This window comes from Lepidochelys olivacea, assembly GCF_965140295.1.
Source record: "Lepidochelys olivacea isolate rLepOli2 genome assembly, chromosome: 21".
NCBI classification, from domain to species: Eukaryota; Metazoa; Chordata; order Testudines; family Cheloniidae; genus Lepidochelys; species Lepidochelys olivacea.
This window is the reverse complement of record NC_140431.1, coordinates 6,466,917-6,492,305: the sequence shown is the minus strand read 5'-3', so window position 1 is coordinate 6,492,305 and position 25,389 is coordinate 6,466,917. Positions and strand designations below refer to the sequence as shown.

The 25,389-nt window shown below is 48.7% G+C and overlaps 1 protein-coding gene across 2 annotated transcripts in view; it reads right to left on the bottom strand.

Moving 5' to 3' along the window:
• Positions 1–22,304, bottom strand: part of LOC311511142 (ETS domain-containing protein Elk-4-like) — an 87,694-nt gene extending 65,390 nt beyond the window's left edge. Inside the window, exon 1 of one of the 2 annotated variants that reach the window (XM_084611516.1) lies at positions 22,205–22,304. The gene's annotated coding sequence lies outside the window, so the exon portion shown is untranslated. Of the gene's footprint in view, positions 1–1,981; positions 2,090–22,204 lie in introns of those variants that run through there. The other variant, XM_084611515.1, reaches the window with a different exon arrangement.
• Positions 22,305–25,389: the final 3,085 nt, after the last annotated feature.

Below are 25,389 nucleotides of genomic sequence, written 5' to 3'. Positions count from 1 at the left end.
TCATCCTTCAAGGATTATGTGGGAGAGACAGACAGACAGCCCAGCCTCTAGGTGGCATGGGGATTGATAGAAAGATCCATTCCAGGAGCTCCAAGTAGATCAATTGTTGATTCATTCACCCACCTCTGGGGTGGAGTGCAAAGCATCAATTTTACAAAGTGAGCCCCATATGGACCCCTATGGCCACAGTGACTAAATGGGGCTCCCAAACATTTGTAAGGGTACAACCGCATGGAGTGAACTGCAGCAACTGTAAATTGCTTTGGGAGTCTTCAGAATGCAAGGTGCTACAGAAATAAGATCAAACCTCATCCAAGTGGGTAGTTATTGCTCTGTGAGAGTGCTTAACACAAGTACTTTGCACGTCCAAAACAGCTGGGCTTTATGAACCATTAAAAAGGAGGACTTGTGGCACCTTAGAGACTAACAAATTTATTTGAGCATAAGCTTTCATGAGCTACTTTTCTTTTTGCGAATACAGACTAACCCGGCTGCTACTCTGAAACGAACCATTAACACTCTCAACCCTTGGGGGGGGGGCGGGGGGGAGGGCGCCAGTATCCTCCTTTCACAGCAGGAGGAACAGAGGCATCCAAAGAGGTTTTAAACAACTAGCCCACGGTCAAATAGCAAGTTAGTGGCAGAGGGGGGAACAGAACCCAGGAGTCCTGTCCCCTAAACTAACATGGGAAATTTGAAGGCCCATTTGGGATTGGCTCAGATATTCTGAATCCATGAGATACATTAACATCTATTGGGAAAGGACTGGAGGGGCAGAAATACGCCCTTCTTAGATGTAGACTAGACCCAGGACATCTCAACAAGGCCAAGAATCATGCATATGACAGCCACCATCCTGAGCAGCAAACTGGAGACTGAAGCAGTGACATACCTGACAATTTTCAGAGTAACAGCCGTGTTAGTCTGTATTCGCAAAAAGAAAAGGAGGACTTGTTGCACCTTAGAGACTAACCAATTTATTTGAGCAATATGACAATATGAGCCTTGATACTCTGAGCCGGACAGCCACTCTGAGAGCTATAAACACACCCTTATCCTCTATGGATAAGGCACAGAGCTGAAGACATGTACACTGACCAGTGGGTTACATGGGCTGCAGTCCCAGATGCCTGGGTGGTTTACGGACTGGGGTTTAAAAATACAAAGACCTCAGATGCACAACCCCCCTTCCCACTTTGTACTGTAGTGGAATTTCTAGCATTAATTAAGAGTAGCCAGAATGGAGGGAGCAGGAGGTAGGATCTCAGACTGCCCTAGAATTTCAGACCAAGGCAGAAGGGCTCAGCCTCTCTTGTATCAGGACAGGTGTCTCTCTCTCCCACACATCCAGCCCCCACTAAACTTAATAAGAAGATTAATCCCAATGTACACAGCAGCAATGCCAGGTGTAAAGCACGGATTGGGAGCTACCAACTGTGACCCAATTACAGGTGATGCTGCTGCTGCCAGGAGCCCTTGTGGTATAAATTGCACCTTGCTCAAACATCCCTTTTCTTTCTCTCTCAGGATGAGTGTTTACCAGTCTGAAGTTAAATGCCAACTTGGTTTTGGAGAGACAAAATGTGGGGAGGTAATTGCTTTTATTGGACCAACTTCTGTTGGGGAGAGACAAAAGCTTTCGAGCTGACACAGAGCTTGTCTTTCTCTCACCAGGTAGGTCCGATAAAAGATATTACCTCACCCACCATATCTCTGTAATATCCCGAGACCAACATGGCTACAACAACACTGCATACAACTTGGTTTTGGCCACACAAGTGGAGCTGGGTGAGTGAACTACAAGAGAAAGACTCACTGAACTGGAAAGGGTTTTCCATTAAAACTGGTAAAGGCACAGAGTTAAAAAGCATTAGGATAGGATCAAACCACTGATTTGGCCAAACATAACCCAAAAGCGTAGTCTTGGGACCCCTCAAAGAACCAGTGTCTCTTGAAATGAAGCCCATAACACCAGACTCACCTCCCTCCCTGGAGAGGAGCTAACAGATGATCCAGGTAAATTCCCATCTTTACCCTGCAGGAACTTCATTTAATAACGCCAGCCTGGCCTGGATGCAGAGAGTTCAGCACTCCTTGCACAAGTAATTAAGTAGAGTTTGCAGGAAGGGGGAGGTGGAGCCAACCTGTGGGCACACACAGCACACCTATGGGGTTTGGTTGCAGAGCCCTCCCTGCCTCTGATCTTTTAAACACAGAACCACAGTAGATTATAGTATTACCGCAGCACCTAGGGACCTCGCCCTGTTGTGCCAGGTGCTGTAGAAAGATAGTCCCTGCCCCAAAGAGCTTACAACCTTCATGTTACAAAGGACACTGTTCTTCTGCTTGAAATTCTACATAGATGGGTTTGAAAGCAAACTCCACCTCACTTCAGACGGGAGCCCCCCCGGTTCAGATCCATATCCAAACCTTGCTGCTCAAGCCCAGGTCCAAAACAATAGTAATACTGCTTAGCACCATCCACCTCCAAGCATGCTAGGCAGCTGAGGGAGTATGGTCATCATTCCTGTTTACAGCCTGGGGAAGCGACACTGACTTGTAACTGCAATGGTAGCGATGGGAACTCAGCACATCGGAGGATGGGGCCCAGGGCTTTGCCCAGCTCTGCTTTCAATCAAGCAGATGCCTGAAGGTGGACTATATGACTGGCTCCAATCCTGCAAGCTTTTCTATGCCAGGGGACCCCTGAATCTCCATGGAGCACCACAGGGCTCTGCCCTTAAGGAAGAGTTTGCAGGACTGAGGCTATGCTTCAGGTGACCATACATCCCGTTTTGACTGGGACAGTCCCTTTTTTAAGCCCTGTCCGGCTATCCTGACTTCTTTTTTTTTTTTTTCCCTCCAGAAAGAGGCATGTGTCCCAGTTTGCTCTTGCCGACTTGATCAGTTGTCAAGAGCAAACAGGACAAATGCAAAAGTGGGGTGTGGAGCAGAGCAACATGTGGGTGGAGTGGGGGAAAGGCCAGTGCCCCGCAGAGGGGGAGGCAGGGTTGAAGGGTGGGGGCAGCATTCCAGCATGGGAAGGCGGGGAGGGCAGGGTTCCAGCAATGGGCAACAGCCTTGCGTGGGGGCCCCCAAAGGGTTCCAGCCACCGGCAGCAGCCTCCCGTGGGGGGAGCCTCAGACGAGTGGCTGGGGTGTCCCGTTTTCTCTTTGGGAAATATGGTCACCCTAGCTATACTTCCTCCCAAGGAACAGCACTAGGGTAAACTCAACATTTTCCATTCACAGGGGAGTCAGGGCTCACTGTTAGCCACACTCACGTGCACTCCATCCCCATGAGTGTCAGGATCAACGGAGACCCCCAAAACTCAAAGCAGAACTCCCTCCCATGACCGAGTGCCTCACCAGGACTCACACGGAACACCTTCCTTGCAGAAGGTGGGGCTTTCATCTGAAACTTGCTCAGATTTGCAGACCTGGCCCACCAGTGGGCTTTTAGTGCAGCTGGGGAGCATGGGGTGCCATCTGCATTGACTATTATGGATCTGCCCCTGCCTGCCCTCCGTACCCTGCCCACAACTACAGATTTAATCCAAGATTTTGGTTTAATTATTTTGACACCCTACTGACTGAACCAGCAAGAGCTTTTCACTCAGAGAAACAACAGATCAGCTTGTAAAGACTTCCTCACCTGGTAACCAGGTAGGTGGGTGGGACTTGAAGTGATTTGAAGGGAGCAAGCCAGAAGAAAAGGAGCTCCCTGGCCAGACAAAGGGAAATTAAGCTCTCAGTGGACAGGGGATCCATTTCAACAACAAAAAAAGGGCGAACCCTGGATGTTTGACATTCTTGCTGTTCCAGCTTCTCCAATAAAGCGGGAGAGGAGAGACTTAAGTGTTCAGAGACTGAAGGATTGACTGGGTGCAGCTAAATATAAAGTGACCTGAAAAGATTGGCCGTTTATGATTCAAGCAGCCAGAGGAGGTGTGATAAATCCAAAAAAGAGAGCTACCTAAGGGACACAATCCCTGGAAGCTAACTCATTTTAGCTAGTAGCCCTGTGGCTTCTTTAGATTCTTGCAATTCCCTTGTTAATGTCCTCTCCTTATAAAAAGGTTGCAAAGCAGATTTCAATGGGTTACTAATTATTTATGTTGTGGGAGCACTTAGGAACCCTGGTTGTGAACCAGAACAGAAAGCTGATCCCTGCCCCAAAGAGCTCACAGTCGGAATAGAAAGAGCAGAGGTGGGACAGACAGATGGGAACACAAGGGAACAATACAGAGTTTAAAGCTGATGAAAGGAACTAGTAAGACAGCCTTGGAAGCTAGAGTAGTCGGGGTGACTCATGGTAGCTGGCAGAGGTGACCCCTACACACCCCCTTTGCCAGCTAACGTGTGAAAAGACCATTTGCCCTGGCTACACTAGGGTTTTAAAGCCTTTTAGCTAACAGGCTTTAAGCAATACCTTTTGGTTCAGCCTCCCCACAGACACTGGGAAATGGCCCATACACAACCTGCTGTCAGATACACCAAACTAGCTGAAGAGAGGACTCTCTTTTTACTCTGATCTCTTCAAAGCCAGGGAGTTGCAAGTAACAACATTGCTCAGACAGAGGGGAGATTATTTTTAACTCGGCATCCTTTCAATATCTGGGTCGATCTATGATCAGCTGGCTGAGAAAGTTCCATGGGATGAATTCTCACTGTGGATAATTTTCTTAGGAAAAAAAAAATCACAATTTCTGATTTTTTTTAAAAAAAGCAAAGTAGTTTGAGTGAGATACCCCAACTAGCAAATCAATACTCTGCAGACTGAATGGCAAGGTCAGCTAGCATTTTCTCTATCAAGAAACCTGATGTCCTTACAGGAACGAATTGCTGACAGAGACAGCAGGTTGTCTGCCCTTGATGTTCTTGGCCTGCCTCAGTCTGTCACTTCTCTACCTCTCTCCTGGTTACAATACACATTCCCCTTGGACCCAGGGCCTGATTCTTCAGTGCTCTGCATCTCCTCCAGTGCCACAGGGTCAAAGATATTCCCAAATCAAAATGGCAGCCATTCAGGTCTGTCCAGCCTTTCACCCACTTGGCACTAGGTATCACTGACTGTACCAACTGCAGGGCAACAGAGAATCAGGCCCAGCGAATCTCTGTGAGCCACCAAGGGTTGGTATGAACTGCTAAGCATCATCTTAAATGCAGATGAAGTGGAGGGGAAAAAGAGAGTAACAAGACAGCTCCCGAAGACTCGTTGCCACGTGCAAAGTCTCTCTTAAGCAGTTTTATTGTCCAAACTTAAACAAACCGAAACAGTTCCTCAGCTCAGCTTTTATATCTCAGGCTTTTGCTGCCTCCCCTCTAAACCCCAAGGATCCTGGCAGTCCTCTGGACTGCCTATTCCCAGGGAGAGCAGGCAGTGAGAGCCCCATATCCAGCTCAGCCTGACATACCCAGGCTTCCCCTCACCAGCTCTCTGTCTTTTCAAGCTCTGATGCCCCCTTTTAAAGCTCAACTGGGATCAGTTGACCAGTCACAAATGCACTGGCCCTGCTCTCTTCCAGGGCCAGTGTCACCCTGCGATGGGACATTACTCAGATTTTGTAATGAATAGTGTCTTGGTATTTTGCATTTGTACAGCCTCATTTATCAGGTCTCAAAGCACATTACAGAATAGGTCAGAGGGATCCCCCATTTTACTGAGAGGGCAACTGAGGCACCTAATTTCAAAGACTTGCTTAAGGTCCTGCAGTGAGTGCAGCTGTAAGTACATCTCCAGCCTTAACTGCCGGGGCGGGGGGGGGGGGAGAGGAGGAGGGAGGGAACGGGACAAAGGGACTTGGGTGTTGCAACACTGAGTGTCGTGGTGTCTAACTTTTATGCACCTAGAAAAAAAATCACAGGAACAACACTGCAATCCACAAAGCCTGAGCTGGCTGTCTAGGCTCTCCTTCTGATGGATGAGAGGAGAGAGGACAGGAGCCTTAGACGGTGATCCATAAAGCCAGCATGTGGGAGACCCTGATCAGGGGCCGGGGGTGTCCTAAGCCCTGCCCCCCTCACAGAGATAGACACCTAAGTCAGGACTGCAGGGAACTCTGTTATTGAGCCGCAAACTTGGGGAAGACGGGCACTCAGCTGGCTAAGTGCAACCATGCAGGGTCAGGAGGAAGACAGCCGGGGGCAAAGCTCTCCTTTCTAGTTGTTAGTGTAGTGGACAGGATACTCAGCCAGGATGTCAGAGACCAGCCCTGGTTCCAGTCCCCTCCTCCCTGAGGGGGAGAAGGGGTTTGAACACGGAGCAGATGTAGCATAACGCTTCAGCCAGCATCATCCTGCCTGCCCCTTTGCCTCCCCACAACCCAGAAGGTTTGATGCAGAAAGTCCTTCCAAGCAAAGGGCAGAGAAAGGGGTGTGGTAAGTGTGTTGCTACCAATGGGGTTTCCATTTACAACCACACTGTTACATTTCTAACCTTTGAGGGACATTGTTAGGATGATTATTAATTCCCCTCTCGCTGTACGCCCTCTGGAATCAAGGATGTGTGGGCAAAAGAGCGGCACGAGTGTTTCAGGAAGGGCCGCTCAGACAGTGCCAGATCCCTTTACAGCTATCAGAGTCTATTCACTGCAGCTGACTGTGAAAGACCCCATGGAGAATAGCTCTGGCAGGCTTGTGCGGAATGAAATGGAAAACTCACCTGACCTTCTCTGACTCCCCCCCACAATCTCCTTGACCCCTCTCAAAGCAGGGGAAGAGGGAGTGACCACTGAAGAGGGGATGTGGAGAAGTGTAATTTATTGAGTCTCTCTGAATTCACACTACGTTTGCTTTGAGCCCAGGACTCCATTATCTCAGCCTCACTGGGTTCAGTCAATACTTTAGGGAAAGAGAGGAAACCAAATGCTGGAAATCCCTTCCCTTTGGTACAAAACGTGGGAGGTCCAGGGAGGCTACAAGCTCCTAAATCCACCTGCAATTCCATTGCTTTCCCTAGTTCTTCGGAAAACAGGGTTTGGCACAAAGACTGCAGTGTAGAATTTGGGCACCATGTTTGGGGCTGCAGGTTGGGAAGACCCTTGCACTTTGATTTGCAGGGAGATGTTAGACCATCAGGAGGACATTGATATTAGTCAATAAAAAGGCCTTGGATTTCTAGTGCCATGACAATAGTCTCTTCCTTGTCAATCTATCCGCCATTATTATTTGTCTTGCAATAACGCCTAGAAGCGTCAACCTATAACAGGGCCCTAATGCTCACCCCAAAGAGTTTTCAGTTTGAACAGATGAGACAGAGGAAGGATTGTCCACCATTGGGGAATAGAGGCCCAGAGAGAGATGAAGGATCAGACTTTCAACTGCTCAGCATCCACAATTAATGGTAGATTTTCAAGAGAGCTCAGCACCTAATATGCACCCATTGTGCAGAGCTCTTTTGATAACCTGGAGTAGGCCCTTTCATAGCGAACCACAGTTACGGAAGTGAACAGTGTTGTATTCGGCTGCTGCCCAACGTCTGTTCAAAACTATGGTGACGGAGTCCATTCTCTTGCCAAGTCCCCGCACACAGCCGGTACTGGCTGATCCATGACTGGAATGGAATGGCTCGGCAGGCGAGGCTGATGAATGAAGCTGCTGTCAGCCATACCCTTGGTCAGCTGGGCAGGCCGCTTTGCCTGGATGGAGTTGTTTAAGATGTAAGCTCTGGCCATCTCATGGAAGATCGTGGGCCTGGTTCTGCTCTCAGTGCCGCCGGTGTGGATTCAGATGGATTCCCCTGATATCAGTACACGAGCACCGTGTAAGAGCAGACACAGGCCAGACAACACCAGGAGAGGTTTGCTGAGGGGATTGAAAAGCTAAATTGGGATGGTTGGTGAAAGTTGCCAGCTTGTTAGGGAACAGGTCAAGGAAAGAGGCTGAGATCTATTGGTCTTGGAAGGAACCCAGGAATCCAGAAAAAGCCAAAAAATGCAGAGGAGAGGCAGAAAAATCAGGAGTTCTGAACTTATTCCAGACACCAGAGTGTGTTTCATTCCGGTGCCATTTGTGTATTGAACGGGTGACTCAGCTCAGTTTGTTTTATACTGCTGCCTATGTACGTCCCATCGTCTTTGACGAGCACGGCACAGAAACAAACAAGGCCTCAGGTAGCCAGTCAGTAATTATCCCTGTTTGACCAACAGAGCTGCTAAGGCACAGCTCAGCATGGCCACTTGCCAAGGCCGCATGCTGAGTCAACAACGGAGGGGATGAGAGCAGTACAGAGCGTTTGTGTTGGGCTTCTCATTCAAAGGCCTGAGTGCTTTGGAAAGGAGGCAAGTAGAGTGGGATTTTTCAACAATTTTTTTTCTTCCCCCACCCCCCCTCCAATCGCCTCTTCCTTCTAAGCCCCTTTTCAGTGGCAAAAAATATGAGAAAGAAAAAAAAAACCCTACAATTGTATGTTGAAGAACTGGGGGCAGGGGGGAGAAGAGAGACAAGAGGACTGAAAATATTTGGTAAAAGATTTCAGCAAGTCCGTTCTTTTCAAAACCTGTGAAACACATTTTTCCCCCTTCATTGTTTGACTAGCTCTAGAGACAAGCATCGTCATCTCCATTTCAACGGGGGGGGGGGGGGGAACTGAGAAGAGGGAAGTGACATGACTTGCCCTCGGTCACCCAGGTCAGTGGCAGAGTCAGGGATTACAGCAGAGATTGAGGCCCGCCAGTGCTCAGGCCACTAGAAAACATTGCCTTAGAGGTTGCGTATGACTCAGACAGGCTACTCCTTTTATCATACTCTCCAGGCAAACCACTTTACCTTGCTAGAGAGCAGAGGGTGGACGGGGGTAAGGGGGAACCATAGTTCTCCCTGAGGGTGGACGGGGGTAAAGGGGATTAGGGGGTATTGTTGTGTAGCGGTTAGTGCAGAGTGGTAGGAGCCAAGACACGGTGGGGCCCCTGACCGTGACTTGCTGGGCATTCCTGTGCAAGGGAGAAATGCCAGAGCCAAGGCTCCCAATCCCAGCACTCTCATACACTGGGGAAGCTCAGAGCTGGATTGGAGCTTTGTAGCTCAGACCCATTTCCATCAAAAAGAAGCGAGATCCTGTGAGGGAGAGAAGACGTCAATCAACTCAAAGGGTCAAATCAGCCCTAGAGCAAAGAGGGGCCAAATGCACTGACCGAGATACGCCAGGGTTGAACTTGGCCATAAGAGGGAGATCTTAAGACAGTGTTGAGGGAACAGCAATGGGACTGCTACACCTACGGCCCTGCAAGCCAGCCCTGAACAACTTTTGTTTGCCCAGAACCAATTTCTGCTTCGTCATCTGCATCCAGCGCCTGGGGGGGGTCTCAGACACAACCCATTATTCCCCAGGACAGCTGAGGCTGGCCCTTGTGCTGTTTCTTCAACACAGGAACATAAACATCGCCAGACTGGATCAGACCCAAGGTCCATCTAGCCCAGGATCCTGTCTCTGACAGCGGCCAGCACCAGTTGCTTCAGAGGAAGCTGTATGAGCCCCACCAGAGATAGATAATCAACCTCCCACATTGGTCTCATCCCCATCTCTAATCGTTGGAGATGAGCAAAAAGAGAGGGGGAACAGGAGCTCCTGATCCGCCTTCTCTGTCCCAGTCATTGTTTTAGATACTTTTATCATCACCTTCCCTGTTATTCAGGGATGCAGTTGCTAAAAAGGCGAACATCATTCTGAGGGGTATGAACAGGAATGCTGTGTGGAAGACATGGGAGGCAACTTCCCCACTCTACTGGCCTCAGCTGGAGTACGGTGTCCAGTTCTGGGTGCCACACTTTAGGAAAGAGGTGAACAAATTGGAGAGAGTCCAGAGGACAGCAACAAAAACTGATTGAAGGTTTAGAAAATCTGCCTAGTGAGGAAAGGTTAAAAAAACTGAGCATTGTTAGTCTTGAGAAAAACAGTCTTCCAGTTGTTATGGGCTGTTATAAAGAGAACCAGGATCAATTATTCTCCATGTCTACTGCAGGTAAAACAAGAAGCAATCAAGAGAGAGTAAGGTTAGATTTCAGGAAAAGCTTTCAAACTCTCAGGGTAGTTAAGCTGTGGGACAGATTTCCAAAGGAGGTTGTGGAATCCGCATCCCTGGAGGTTTTTAAGAACAGGTTGGACAAACACCTGTCAGGGATGGTCTCGGTTTACTTGGTTCTGCCCCAGTGTAGGGGGCAGGACTTGACCTCACGAGGTTCTTTTCAGCCCTACATTTCTGATTCTCATCACCCTCCTGGGAACCCCCTCCAGTCTTGCAAGATCTTTTTTTGAGATGGGATGACCGGGCCGGTCAATGATGCTCAATAACTAACTAGAGTTTCACTCCAACTCCTCTGTAAGTGGGTCTCACTGCACCGTGCCTGCTCAGACTTTATTTTAAGAGATGGGCCCATGTTGTGAAGTCAGGAGCCGAACACCTCCAGGAGTCAGGGAAGACTTGGTTCTGCTTTTTATTCTGGTTCGCCAACTGTGCCCATCACCATGACATCTGACCTAGTTTGCCTATCTCCTTTCCCTCCCCTGCTCAAGTTTTTATTATTAGCAGAAGAATAAAAATGTAAATTGAATTGGAAGAGTCGGGGGGAAATAATACACTCCAGCCAGGTTCCCTCCCCTCCTCCGTGGCGTGGTAACTGGCACAGATTATATCCGAGGAGCCCCACATGACCAGGGCCCCGTATTTATATGTCAGTGTGTAAAACACATTCTGCTGATCTGCCTTTTCTCTGCCAGAGGCTGGGGGCTTCTGCTGCGCGTCTGGTCAAGCAGACACACAAAGGGGATTAGGGAGAGCCTCTCAGCCCCACAGCGTAATCCATCAAATTATCCCCTTGTTGGCGTTGCCGTCCTCTTTAAAATATAAAAAAAATTAAAAACCTTCAGAGGCTTTTTCAAGGGACTGAAGTTACGCTTGAGCCTGAAAGACTCCACCCAGCTGCTCTAATCCGGCATCACAATGGGCTGGTTGTGAACTGAATGCTGGGGCGTAGGGAGTGAGGAGAAAGACACAGACACTGTGAAAAAGGACAGCGGCCTCTGCAAGTGTGGAAATCCAACAGGTGGCTCAGGATCTGCCCTCCCGCCCCTCCTCCCCTTTCTGTATCTAGGAACAGAAACAGCAGCGCTCAAAAGGGACGAATAATAAAACAGGACATGTGACAACCCTCCTACTTCCAGCCACCCACCCACATACACACACACACACACACACACACACACACACACAGAGCCCGCTCATTCGCAAAAGAAGTCTGTCTGGTTTTCTGGAAGCGTAGGGTAGCCATGCCTCAGGCGGCTCCAGTTCAGGATCTGCCTTTGCCTCTCTCAACACTAGAGACAGGCCCACGCTGCCAAGCAGGAGGAGTTCAGAACGGGACTATCCCCCGTTCAGTCACTGTGTAATAGCACATGGTCACTGTGCATTCCCGGGTGACCTCGTGGGCTTTTGTAACCCAGGGCCAGATTTTCAACAACAAAAAGAAAAGGAGTACTTGTGGCACCTTAGAGACTAACCGGTTAGTCTCTAAGGTGCCACAAGTACTCCTTTTCTTTTTGCGAATACAGACTAACACGGCTGTTACTCTGAAACCTGTCAACAACAAAAGAAGCTCAGCACCCACCATGTCCCGAAATTCCCAGCTGTTGGTAAGAAGGGGTTAATTCATATGGAGAGAAATAGGTTCCCCAATACAGCCCACTCCACCCTTCTTCCTACACGAGGGAGAGACTCCATACTGACACGGATACTCTTAGCTAGATACAGAGGGTGCCAGGAAAGGCAGATAGGATTCAATTTGCCCTTTCCCAGCACCTTGCACAGCCATTTACACTGGCACAAAGTGGGTGTGAAGTGCTCCCGTTCTGACCAGGTAGCATTTTCAACTAGCGCAAGTGACTTTGCAAGGTGCAGAACAATGGTGAACCAGGCCCATGGGTCTCATTTCCAGTAGTGACCAGCTTTCAGGGGTCAATCTGAGCCTGAGCCACGTGGAGCATGCAGAGTCTCTGGATAGATCCCCTGGCTCATTGCTGCACCGGTTGGTTTATGCCCATTTGTAGCAAGTGTGTCCCAAACCTCTTGGTCTGGGACACACTTTGAGAGACTCTCTTGAGTAGGTTCCCAGCAGTCCTAAAGAGAGCGGTTGGGGACTTTTGTGGAGGAAGAAGGTTAAAAGTCAGCCCTGATATATTACACACACACACACAGCAAAGAAAGGAAATTACAAAAAAAAAAAACCAAAACCCTGAAACATCCAGTCACAGATAGGAAACTAGCTCATCATTACATTCCACAATTAGAAACATTCTGACTAACAGCTAAAAGAAAGCAGCACATGATCCAGGGATTCCACACTGACCCTCCTCCACAGACAGATAACTCGCCAGCTTAACATCTCTCCATGGTGTCAAGAATCTGAAAAATGTAAGAGGCTTAGAAATGTGAGACTGAGAATGGCAGCAAAAAAAACCAAACAACCCACCCCTGCAATTACAGAACTTGAGAGCAACCAACACGGTCAATACCAAATCCACAGGGTCAGAGGAAGTGTTGCCACCAACCAGACATTCATTTAAAAACCAGACCATTTTTGCACCACCCCCCACTAGCTAGTAAAGGGCTCAAAATAACTTAATTTCTTGGACAGATGTACCCTATGGACTAGGGATGGCTGAAGCTGGACCACTCAAATCTCCACTTAGGATGCCATGGACAAGGGCCTCCCCCAGCACACCCCTCCGCAACTTAATGTCCTGGCAGAAGGCGAGACAGCCCCAAAGCTCTTTCAGGGTGCAGGGGGAATTCCAGTGTAAATCAGATCTGCCTGGGGAAACATAGGAGATTTGACAGGTCTTTTTACCATGATCCACTGCATTACAAAAAATAATGCTTCCACAGATTGCTTGAGGGAACAGGCCAGCACTGGCCATAAAAAGGGGTTAGGGAAGAGAACAAACAAGAAGGAAACTTATAAAGTGCCTGTCCCTCTAATTTCCATTCTTGGAAACACAATAGGAAGGAAAACTAGTTCAGATGGAACTAAACTCAGTCTCTTCTTCCCAGCTGAGCAATATGTGCTGAAGTCACACTGAATTGAAGTTACACTACTGGCAAGTCAGCCCTGGCTCCCGCGGCATCCGCATTATCGTTGCTTTGCTCATTTATGATGATGAGGGGAAAAAAAGTCTCCAAGACTGTAATCACAGCTGTGGGGGTGTTAGTGGTTATCTTGTCTCGAGGCCACATTGCCTGCGAACAGAGCTGGGAAAATAGGAAACGAGAGCTGAACTTCTTGTTTACAACAGGAAGGTGGATACTGCACAATCGGGGATTGAAGAGCTTAAGATCAGCCATAGTGAGTCAGACCAATGGTCTATCTATCCTGTCTTCTGACAGTGGCCGAGGCTAGATGCTTCAGACTGAACTCACCGCTGAGCCAGCATCGTGCCTTGAACTCCCAGCACCAGCCTTGGGGAGAATTTGCAATGCTAGAAAGCTGCAGTGCTTGAGACATTCCACCTGATGTAGTTAATTGCCAGACGAATGGCTCTGTTCTGCACTGACATACAAGACATCCTGGCTGGATTAGTGAAATGATTTGTGGTTCTCTGGGAACACAGCAGAGACAAAAGGCTCAAACCCCGTGAGTGGTGGCAGAAGGGAATGACTCATTAGCCTTAATAATACCCCTGCTGGCCAATTCAGAAGTAGCAAGTGGATTCCAGTAGCACTCCCTCCAAAGGGAGTTCCATTGCAAGGCGGGGAAGGCGCTGTTTGCGAGCACGGTCTTGAGGACTTCGTGGGGAAATCTATCTTTTGCTAGACACAGAGGACCACCACTGGGGGTGGGGTGCTGTGGGGTGGGCATGACAACTATCCAAAAATCATCCAGGAAAATCCCAGGGGAGAGTAAAACAATGGGCTCAAAAAGTTATACAGCCCTTTGTGCTTGACATTTCAAGAGTGTGATGCCATGCTTTTCCTTGGAGGATCCACTTTGAATCTCAGATGCACAAAGAACAAATAGGCTCTTTTGTAATCACATCGTAATTAGTACATTTTTTCATGGTAATTTTCTGGTCTGCAATTCGAGTTATTTGCGTTCCTGCTGAAGGAGCCTGATGCGAACATATCTTTCGGCATGCCCTTTGACCTCCACCGGCAAGTTGGTGGGTTTCTCCCTCTCCGTTTTCAGTCGCCAAAATGAAATCGTGGCTTTGAAACAGACAAAAGACCTTGCCATTTGAGGACTAGCCTCAAGACAGCTGGAAGCAGGAGGCTTCCATAAGTCCTATCAGACCAACATGAGTGTGTGAGAAGCAGGTGGACTGGGCAATGAACCATAGTTCTCCCTGAAGTGTCTGGGATTTACCCTCCCCTGCCACGAAAAGGTGTTAGAGCTGTTTTACAGTCCCCTTTATAGCACCAATCCCTTCATTTCTATTAATTAAGATTGTGGCGGTCCTGGCATCATCCATTCAGCAGGTCACAGATCTTCCATCAAAACGCTTTTCTGATGAAACAACGGCTTTATGACCAAAACAAACATTTTCAAGGTGGTTGAAATTCTCCAGCTTTTGCAAAAACAAACCAAAGATTTTTACCAAAATATCAAGTTTAATCAAAAACCTGAAAGAGGTTTGTGGGTAATTTGGGGGCAATGGGGTGAGGAAGAACAGGATTTTTCAAAATTTCAAAATTTGGCATTTTTTTAAAATGATTTCAAACCATCATCAATTCCCATCTCCCAGGGATTTAATAGACAGCAGTAAGAATTCACATGAGGCTGCTGCTTGCCTCTACGTACCTGGAAGGAGATTTTCACCTTTCTAAAGAACTGGCTTTAGGCTGGGATTTCACTTAAGCCCCTGACATCCAATGGGAATTGAGCACCTAACTCCTTTTACATGCCTGTGTAAAAATCTCAGCCTTACTTATTTAAAGTGAAGCATGATACATTTATGAATGGGAATACATGACGGGGTAGCTTGACGTAGCAGGGAACTGGACTCAGTGACCCACGAGGTCCCTTCCAGTGCTGTGTTCTTATCAGGGTGATAAGTCCAGAGAAAGGAGGATCAGCCACTTAGTCCAGGAGTGCTCTGAGCCAGAATTGGGGCTCATCTCTTGTTGCGCACGCTTAACACGTTAGCATCGCACTGATACAAAGTAGGCTGCGTTAATGCAGGGGGCATCTGCTGAAGATGGCAGACGGGCGAGAGCTCTCTTACAACTACGCTGTGTTAGCAGGATGTCAGTGACGCGCTCTCCATTGATGGCTCTCTTTGGAAAAGGCAGGGTTTTATCCTCTTGCAGGCATCTTAGCCTCCTGCTGTATTTACTGGGGCAAAGTTCAATGCGGATACACATGAAGGAGAAGGAGACCTCTGGTGAGTTATGGATACTTCTGCATCACTCCCCAGGGATACCTCTAGCACACAATCCGGTCAGTTTCCATTATTGCAGGAGCTGGACATTTCCACTCTGCCCACTGCAGCCACAAAACTACTGCCCGTTATTAAGTACCTGGCCTAGGGTTATCACCGCAGCCAAGATGACCAGGAAAGAGGACACATGCAAACCAGTACCCAAGCTCGGTTTCAACTGGTGAGGGGGATAGCTAGAGTTCGCTGCTCTCGCCTACAAGGCTCATGCCCTGCTATGAACGGCATGTGCGAACAATGATGAATGGGAGTATCAGGGGGAATAAGAGTGGGCTGTCTTCAGAGAAATTAAAGATGAAAAAGGCCCTATTGCATCATCCCCCCCTAGGGGCTAATGCAGGACTGTTCCCAAAAGTACATTCTCTCGTGCTTTGTCCAGTCTGGTTTGATGTGTCTCAAGCACTGAGGTTGTCACCATATCCCATGGGCACTATTCGACAGTCTAATAGATCTGAGAGCTGGGAAGGTTCTCTCCTCAGTACCAAGCACGAGGTTTCCCCCTTCCCTTTCCCATTAGTCCAAGTTATATACCCTGTACGAGTCCTGTGCCCCTCCACTTACATACTCCCTTTACATTCTTGTAGGTAGGTACATCCAACTCCAAAGCTCTACTTATACAACTGTGAGCTAGTCCTCATGAAAATCCACCCTGTCAGCCCACTGATCATTTCAGTTACTCTTTTATACCCAGCCTGGGAATTTCAAACACTAGCCCAGAGGTTTCATGGGAAGGGAGTACTCTAATTTTCAAACAAGCATCTTCATGCTTCCTCCCACGCTGCCCCTCAGCTCCTCCTTAACATCCGCATCGCTCCCTCCTTCTCCTCCTTAACTCTCCTTGGGTGTGATGCTCACCAAAAACTTGACAACAGTTAGGTTGCTGTTGTGCTGATTACACCGACCAATATGGGCTTGTTGTTTCCTTGTCCTCCCTCATTGGTCTGTCTGTATCCATCTGTTGTCTCATCTTATACTTAGATGGCAAGTTCTCGGGGACAGTGACTGTCTTTTTTTGTTCTGGGTTTGTACAGCATCTAACGCAATACGGCCTGGGTCCGTGACTGGGGCTCCCAGGTTTTACAGTAATACAAATAGGATATGTAAATAGTTAGATGCTAGTTAAACACATACAAGAATATGTAAGCTAAAGGCTCAGAAACCAAAAGGCAAATTAAAAGAACCCAACATTGGATTAAATCATGTATTTAAAAAAAAAAAAAAAAAACCAAACAAATCACCAAATGATCTTGTGATCTTTGGGACCATTTTTTTTTAACTCTTGAGATTGGCAGTCCTGGGATTCTGGCTCTAAACAGCTGGAAATCAGTGCCACGTTTCAATGCAGAGGTACTTTCCCCACACAGACACGGAACAAGGTCTTGAGAACTGGACTGGCGACTGTGATTTCACAATACGGGCATTTAGAGGAAGAGAAAAATGTTTATTCTATGCCTGTACATCAAACACCTGCTTACTGCAGAATATGTTCCAACCTCCCTCTGCCACCAAGACAAAGAAGCCATTCGGGCTACAAGCCTCTATTACATTTCTTATTTTGCCAGACAATATTCATAGGGTCTGCTTTTTCTCTTATGCAGATTAGCAAAAACGTTAAATATTTTCAAACTAAACCAGGAACTGACATTTGAGGAGATGAAAACAAAAAGGGCCACAAGTTTAGAGACCTCCAAGGAGCAGCATAAAAATAACAAAGAAGTTTTTTAGTGTTCCATGTAGTTATATTTCACGATCAAGCCCCTGGGTGGCTGAGATGTGAAACACACAGGCACCTCTCTCACTGCCACTCTTATTGCAGTGAGTAATGCCATATTACACAAGCAATACTATGATTTAAAGGAAGTCAGAGTTTGCTGCACTGAGTCTTAAAACACGTATGTGGGGTTTGATTGTGAGACACAAGCCACATGACAAGGAGCCCTTGTCTTGTTTTTTTCCTGTCCTCTGGATGTTCCATGCTTGTGGAGATTTTGCTTGCATATCCTAAAGTGAAATTCACACACATACTTCTAGGCAATATTTTCCTGGTGCAACACCTATTATTTCATGGATGCCTTCAACTGTTTGCAAGCTTCTCTGCTATTCTTAAAGCAAAGATCCTCCCAGGGACACCTCCCGTTCTTGTCTCTCAATCCCAGCCCTGGACCTTCTCACGCAGAAACTACAGGGCTTGGTTATATGAAAGAGTGACCCTGGGACAGCAGAGATTAAAATAAACCTGCCAAGTGCCGCTTTTTAAATTTCCTTTCCCTTCCCTCATTTTACTTCTGCACCGCTTATGTCTTCTCCCAGGATCCAGGGCTTTACACTGATTAGTAGCAATCTTGCCCTATATTGTTTCCTCCGCTCTGCTCTTATCTTTCTCCGTCCCTTGCTTCTGTCCCACTCCAGTTTTGGAGCTGTCCACAAATCTGATCATGGTTGAAGTTACACCAAAGAAATATGTGGCAAAGACAGACATGAAAGCCTGGCAGAGGGCAAAGAGGGGCTTGTGATTTTGTAAGTGTTAGTCAAAACAGCTTTTAGAAATACTACAAACAAAAAGAAAATGAGTACTTGTGGCACCTTAGAGACTAACATTTATTTGAGCATAAGCTTTCGTGAGCTACAAACAGAGTCCTGAATTGGGCTACAGCTAGGAAGAGTCCATGTGGAGTGAAAGATGCTGCAGCATTGGGGATCACCAGAATTATATGGTTTGAGAATTTAAACACAAAATGAAACTGAAAGGTAACAGATTTAAAACCGATCAAAAGGAGAGACTTTACACAATGAATAGTTAACCTGGAGAACTCACTGCCATTGAGTATTATTGGGGCCAACCAAGAGCTTAGCAAGAGTCAAAGAGTGGATTAGACATGTACATGAATAAGAAGAACATCCTTTGCTACATAAGCTAGGATTCAAATGAAAGGGGTATGAATTCCCATGCTCAAGGAATGGGCCAGCCATTAACTGACTGGAAGGAACTTGCTCCTAGACACAAGTTACTCTGCATTGTCCATTAAGAGGGGTTTTTTGCACTTTTCCAGAAAGCATCTGGTGCCAGCCATGGTGGGAGTTGGAATCCTGGGCTACATGGACAAGTTGTCTGATCCAGTTTGGCAATTGCCAGCAACATATACTGAGAAAATAAAACATTACAAATTACGAACAGGATGAGATTTCCAGAGCGCGACTTCATAGAGCTGCACTCCAATGTCAGATTTTCCTTTCGAGAACACACTGGCAGTTACTCGAGTAGTTGATTGTGTGAAACTGGCACAGTGTATTAGGTTCCACCCACGGTGAACTTCAACAGAGAGGTGGAGAGGTATAACCAAGGGAAGACTGAACCTTTTGAGTGCTCCAAACAGAAGTACGTTGTTAGATTAAATGATTAAGAGTTTATTTTCAGCATCTGTATTTTGTAGTTACTCATTCAAAAATAAGACAGCCCCAGATTTTATAGAAGATTTTATTTTTATCTCAGAGTCTGATGATATGCACTTCCCTCATGATTTATGTAGCGAGTGTTTCTGGCTGCCAGCATCAACCACAAATGCAGTCATGCCATCCCCTTGCCCCTCCTTCTAGAAGATCTTGCTGATGGAGTTTCCTTGTGTGTTTGTCTGGAATGTATTGTACAGAATTCTATGTATTTCTGAATCAATAGAATTCTTTAGGAATCTCTCTCTTATTCAGATTTATGTATGGAGAATCCCTAGCTCTGGACACCTCCAACACAAATCCATAGGGCTTGGGCCTTATGTTATCGGTAATGCATCCCAAGAGGTTTCAATGTTTTTTTCCCAAGCAAGCGCTCTTTTGTGTTTTAAACAGACCCCTTTAGAGATGTGGCAAGATATCATTGTGGGAATTGCCGGACAAGATCAGAGCTCTGTCCATCTAGTCCAGTATCCCTTCTACAACACTGGCCCGCTTCAGCGGCTTTGGAGGAATAAGCCCTGCAGTAGATTCTTATGGGAAACCCTCCCCAGGGGAAAACTTCCTCCTGTCTCCTAGTACTTAAAGGTTGGTTTATGCCCTGAAGCATGGTGTTTTATACATCAAACTCTCCCATGCCGAGCTCTCATTTCTTTCTTTCATAAAGTTATTTATTAACAACTCTGGATATTCTTCTTAGCCATATTATGTCAAATCCTTTTTAAAATCCTCTTTAAGTCCTTGGCCTCAAGGATATCTTACGGCAATATGTTCCAGAGTTTAACTGGGCAATCTCAGCACAAGACTAGGAGCTAGGAATCCCTGATTTCTAACCCTGGCTCTTTCACTGCAAGTATCTAAGAACCACTTCCCTTAAGGGTAGGAAAGCTACCAAGGAACAACAGGAAGATGCGAGAAAGGACCTGGTGGCATGAATTGATCCTTTATGACAGAAAGAGGCCTGCAGGTACAGTGAGTCACTTAGAAGCTGTTCAAAAGTTAGCAGGTAAGATTTTCAGAAGTGCCTGAGTGACTCAGCAACCCAAGTCCCATTCTTGAAAGTGACTTAGGCACCTATGTCATTTAGGCACTCTGAGAAATAGATTCTGAGTAAAATTGCCAAAAAACTCCCAGTTAAGTTCTGATCAAGTGTCACATACACATCTCCCTGAACCTTTATCTAAGACTGTAACCACACCTGAACTGAACCTTGTTTGAGTTTGGTTTATTCCTTTTCATTATCCATGAACCTTCCAGCTCCAGACAGGGAGTAGAAATGTTGTTCCTGAAACATTTCCAGTCCAGTTTTGCAGACCAAGTGGCTTTGGAGAAGCACTGAAATCAAGCTTCCTCTCACTAACACAAAAATCCTAATTCCTTACATTGGTTTTCTATTTGATCGAAAGCAGTCACACATCGGTGGGGTCCTACCGAATTCACAGTCCATTTTGATCAATGTCACGGTCGTGGGATTTTTAAAATAGTAAATTTCACGATTTCAGCTATTTAAATCTGAAATTTTAAGGCATCGCAATTGTAGGGGCCCTGACCCAAAAAGCAGCTGGGGCAAGGGGGGAGAGAGGTCGCAAGATTATTGTAGGGGGAGTTGTGGTACTACTACCCTTACTTCTGCGCTGCTGCCGCCAGCCACAGCGCAGAAGTAAGGATGGCACGGGATGGTGTTGCCACCCTTTCTTCTGCACTGCTGCTGGCGAGGCACCACCTTCAGAGCTGGGTGCCTGGCCAACAGTCGCTGCTCTCTGGCCATCAAGCTCCGAAGGCAGGGCAGAAGAAAGGATGGCAAAACCATGACCCCCCTAAAATAACCTTGGGACTCTCTTGCAACTCTCTTTTGGGCAGTTTGAAAAAAACACTGGTCTCCCCCCGTGAGATCTCTATAGTATAGGGGAAAAGCACCTAAAAGACCAGATTTCATGGTCTGTGACGCATATTTCATGGCTATGAATTTAGGAGGGCCCTACACATAGGGAAACACGAATTGGTACCTTACTCAGTTAAAGCAGCGTGCCCATCAAGAACTCAAGTCATACCAACATTACTAGTTTTGAGACATGCTTGTTTTCTTTGATTCGGGTTAATTACAGTATTGGCTGGTTTGTCCCTGCAAGACTCCCAGGATTCTGGAAAGTCCAGATTCATAGACTTTTTCCCCTTCTCTCTAAGGTTTAGAACTAACATATATAACAACTTCTGGACTGCACAAAAGCAGCCAGAAAAGCAATGCACAAAACCCACAAAGAACAAAACTGGGTAGGACGACGGACGGACACACACACACGTTGCTTATCAGCTCTACCTGAAGTGACATTCTCACCTATGCCTTGCACTTTTACGCCTTCCATTCCTGCTGACTAAAGCTACTTCAAAATTTTTATATTAAAAGCTCCCTGTCTCCAGTAGCCTCATTGTTATTATTAATGTTACTTAAAAAGGCACCAGGTCAGACTGCCTTGTCAAATGCCTCAAGAGATGTAGGACACATTTATCTACAGAGACAGGAAGAGCGCTAGCCCTCAAAATCTCTTCCCTCCTTAGGAACGAGCCAGTTTCTGTGGTCTCTCTCCCCCTTGACAGATGAGGAGTGTGTTAAAAGCATGTTGTTTGCTCTGTGCAGGAGAGGGAAAGGCTGGAGTATGTCAAAACGGAATATATATGTATCTATATTTACAGTCACATTAGACGACTGACAAACTTCAGCAACCCCACGGTTGTTCCACATAGTTCAAATTCCTGGTTGGCTTTTTAACTAACTAGCCACCGCACAACACAACGCCGGGGAAAGGAAAGCGCTGAACGGTGATAAGGAACGCACGAGATCCAGGGATGAAGTCGTTTCGCTGCCCAGTAAGAAAAGGAATGACATTTATTTGTAAAAAGAAAAAGAAAAAAGCCACCTAAAGGCAGCGTGTGTCCTCCTCGGGCAGCCCCAGCACAGAACCGATTGTCCCCCCGGGGAAGCCAGGAAAAGACAGAGCACAAAGCGGAGGGCAGCGGATGTCCCCCCAAATACCGCCGCCCCTGCCAGGGATGAGACTGGAGCCCCCGCGCGTGGGGGGCAGCCCGGGTGCCCCCGGAGCAGCCACCGGGTCCCACTCACCCGGGCGGGTCTCCTCTGCCCCCCGCGGGGCCGACACCGCCCCCGGGAGCCCCGGGCGTGGCCCGGAGCAGCCCGGCCCGGGACCCTGCGCTCGCCCTTTGCCGGGGCTCTCTGGCCCCTCGCCCCGGGGGGGCAGCCCCGGGTGCCCGGGAGAGTCTGAGCCGCGCCCGCTGACAGCCCCGGCTGCCCGGGGACCCACACGCGCGCTCGCCCTACCTTGGAGAGGGGCAGGGGGCTCGGCCCGGCTCCGCCCGGCTCCTCGGCAGCTGCCCCGCTCGGCTCCGCGCTCCGCCGCCTTTTAAATCGCCTCGCTGCTGGACGCTCCCAGGAGCATGCGCCGCCGGGGCTGGGGGGGGAGGTCCCCTGCGGGGTGTGGGGGGGGAGGTCCCGCGGGTGGGGGGGTGAGGGGGTATCCTCGCGCGGCCCCGGGGGGGGGGTATCCTCGCGCGGCCCCGGGCTTCCTGGGGCGTGCGGGGCTCCAGCCTGCCCTGCGCCCTCCTCTTGGTATCAGCCCAGAGGACGAAGAGAGCCTCTTGCTTTTCCAACAGCTGCCTCCCTCGGCCGCTTAAAATGCACGAAGCAGCCCCCCCCCCGGGGCAACCCTACAACAACACACCGCAGGGCACACCGCCCCTCCCCCCCCCCCGGCAACCCTACAACAACACACCGCAGGGCACACCGCCCCTCCCCCCCCCGGCAACCCTACAACACCACACCGCAGGGCACACAGCCCCCCTCCCTCCCCCCGGGGCAACCCTACAACACCACACCGCAGGGCACACAGCCCCCCTCCCTCCCCCCGGGGCAACCCTACAACACCACACCGCAGGGCACACAGCCCCCCTCCCTCCCCCCGGGGCAACCCTACAACACCACACCGCAGGGCACACAGCCCCCCTCCCTCCCCCCGGGGCAACCCTACAACACCACACCGCAGGGCACACAGCCCCCCTCCCTCCCCCCGGGGCAACCCTACAACACCACACCGCAGGGCACACAGCCCCCCTCCCTCCCCCCGGGGCAACCCTACAACACCACACCGCAGGGCACACAGCCCCCCTCCCTCCTCTCGGGCAACCCTACAACACCACACCGCAGGGCACACAGCCCCCCTCCCTCCTCTCGGGCAACCCTACAACACACCGCCCCCCCCTCCCCCCGGGCAACCCTACAACAACACACCGCAGGGCACACAGCCCCTCCCCCTCCCCTCGGGCAACCCTACAACACACCGCCCCCCCCTCCCCCCGGGCAACCCTACAACACCACACCGCAGGGCACACAGCCCCCCTCCCTCCCCCCGGGGCAACCCTACAACACCACACCGCAGGGCACACAGCCCCCCTCCCTCCTCTCGGGAAACCCTACAACACCACACCGCAGGGCACACAGCCCCCCTCCCTCCTCTCGGGCAACCCTACAACACACCGCCCCCCCCTCCCCCCGGGCAACCCTACAACAACACACCGCAGGGCACACAGCCCCCCTCCCTCCCCATGGGCAACCCTACAACACACCGCCCCCCCCTCCCCCCGGGCAACCTTACAACAACACACCGCAGGGCACACAGCCCACCACCCCTCCCTCCCGGGGCAACCCTATAACAACACAGAGTACCCAGCCAGGTGCCCTCCAGCAGCCCTACACAGATAACCCAGCAGAAGGGTCCGGTAGGCAAGGAAGGCCTTGTCATGCCCTGCTCAGGCCCCCAGTCTGATTTTGTCAGGAGGAAGAAAAGGAGTGCTTGTGGCACCTTAGAGACTAACCAATTTATTTGCGCATAAGCTTTCGTGAGCTACAGCTCACTTCATCGGATGTAGGAGAGACTCCCAGGAAAGGAATGCCAGGGCCTCCGTTGACTCTCCTGGAATGGATCTGGGTATTCCTGACACTTGAACAAGCAAATGTGCTGGATCTTTGCCACTGAACTATGTAGTCTTAGGTGGGTCCTAAGTCACTTGAATTGGGAACAAACTCAACTTCCACCATGGTTGATTCTAGTGCCAGTTACACTGGGCTCCAGCCAAGTCACTTCAAGCAAGTAGATCAGCAACATCAAACGTGCTGGATCCACAGCACGAGACTCCGTCAATCCAGAAGGATCCTGAGACCTAACACCCCCTATATTGGTGCTGGACGACTTCACTCAAGTGGCACACCAGCTAACCATGCCAGAACCGTAGCACCCCACTTGGCTGACCCAGACCCAGGAACAGTAATGCCTTGTCTAGCGGGCATTGAACCACTTCATCAAGTGTTTCACCAGGGTCCGTGAAACTGGCTTCCAGGCACTAGACTCAGTTCAACAGGGATGAAATACCATGCCACTGAGCAACCCCACAATAATAATACAGAGTACATAGACCCATGGCCCCCATGCAACACTACAACAACAATCCAGGGCATGCAGTCTCAACACCTATGACAAGCCCTACAATAACAAATAAGAACCACAGAGCCCTTGAACTAGAAAACACAGCCCCCCAATGCCTAGGCCATCACCAACCCTACAACAACAAACCAATGTGTCATTTTGAATAATTTAACCCCAATTTTTTTTAAATCCCTGATTGTGAATTATCCACAGTATTGACCTTCCCCCCTCCCCTCTAATCTGTTCATCATTTGTAATTGTTTCAACTGAATGCAAACACATTTCACACTGTCGGCAGTTTGTGACCTGTCCCCTATTCATTATTCATGGCGTGTGATTTGTTGCTTAAGTCACTGGGTATATATATATTTTGCTCTTTGATTGGATGCCTGAATGGAATGATTTAAGGAATAATGAATGCTCTTGTTCATCCAGGAGTCCCCTCATCCATATGTGAAGACGGGCGCCCGTACGAAGAACAGCCATTCCCCAAACATCTGTGTGAACAAATATCTGTTTGTGTGAATGTTCATGAACAGAGGATGAAAAAAAGGCAGGAATGTGGTGGACACGAACAGCTGCTCTTAATTGAAACTAGTGTTTGCAAACAGTCACTCGGGCCAGTTCTTCAGCTGATGTCAAACTGGCATATAGTCAATTGAGCTATGCCGATGCATCAGCTGAGGATCTGGCCCACTGTTTTGCAATATATTCACCCAGCTCTATCAGTTGCAGAGAAAAAGATGCTTATTTTTACAGTGTCCCTTAGTTGAGTATCACTGGGTCTCTGCTTGGGTCTCAGTCCCACTTTGTATTCCAGTTTGGATCAGATGTATATGAACAGTCTTGTTTTCACTTTGAGCAGATGTTCCCTCTTGAACAACTTGCTGAAGAGAATCTGCGCACTGCTGGGAAAAGCACAGGAGCACCTGCACGTGTTGTCACTTGAACCGATGGGAACTGACTCATTGGTACAGCTCACTGGGATGGCTGACGGGTGGAAACGCTGCTGCTGTTTCCTGCAAAA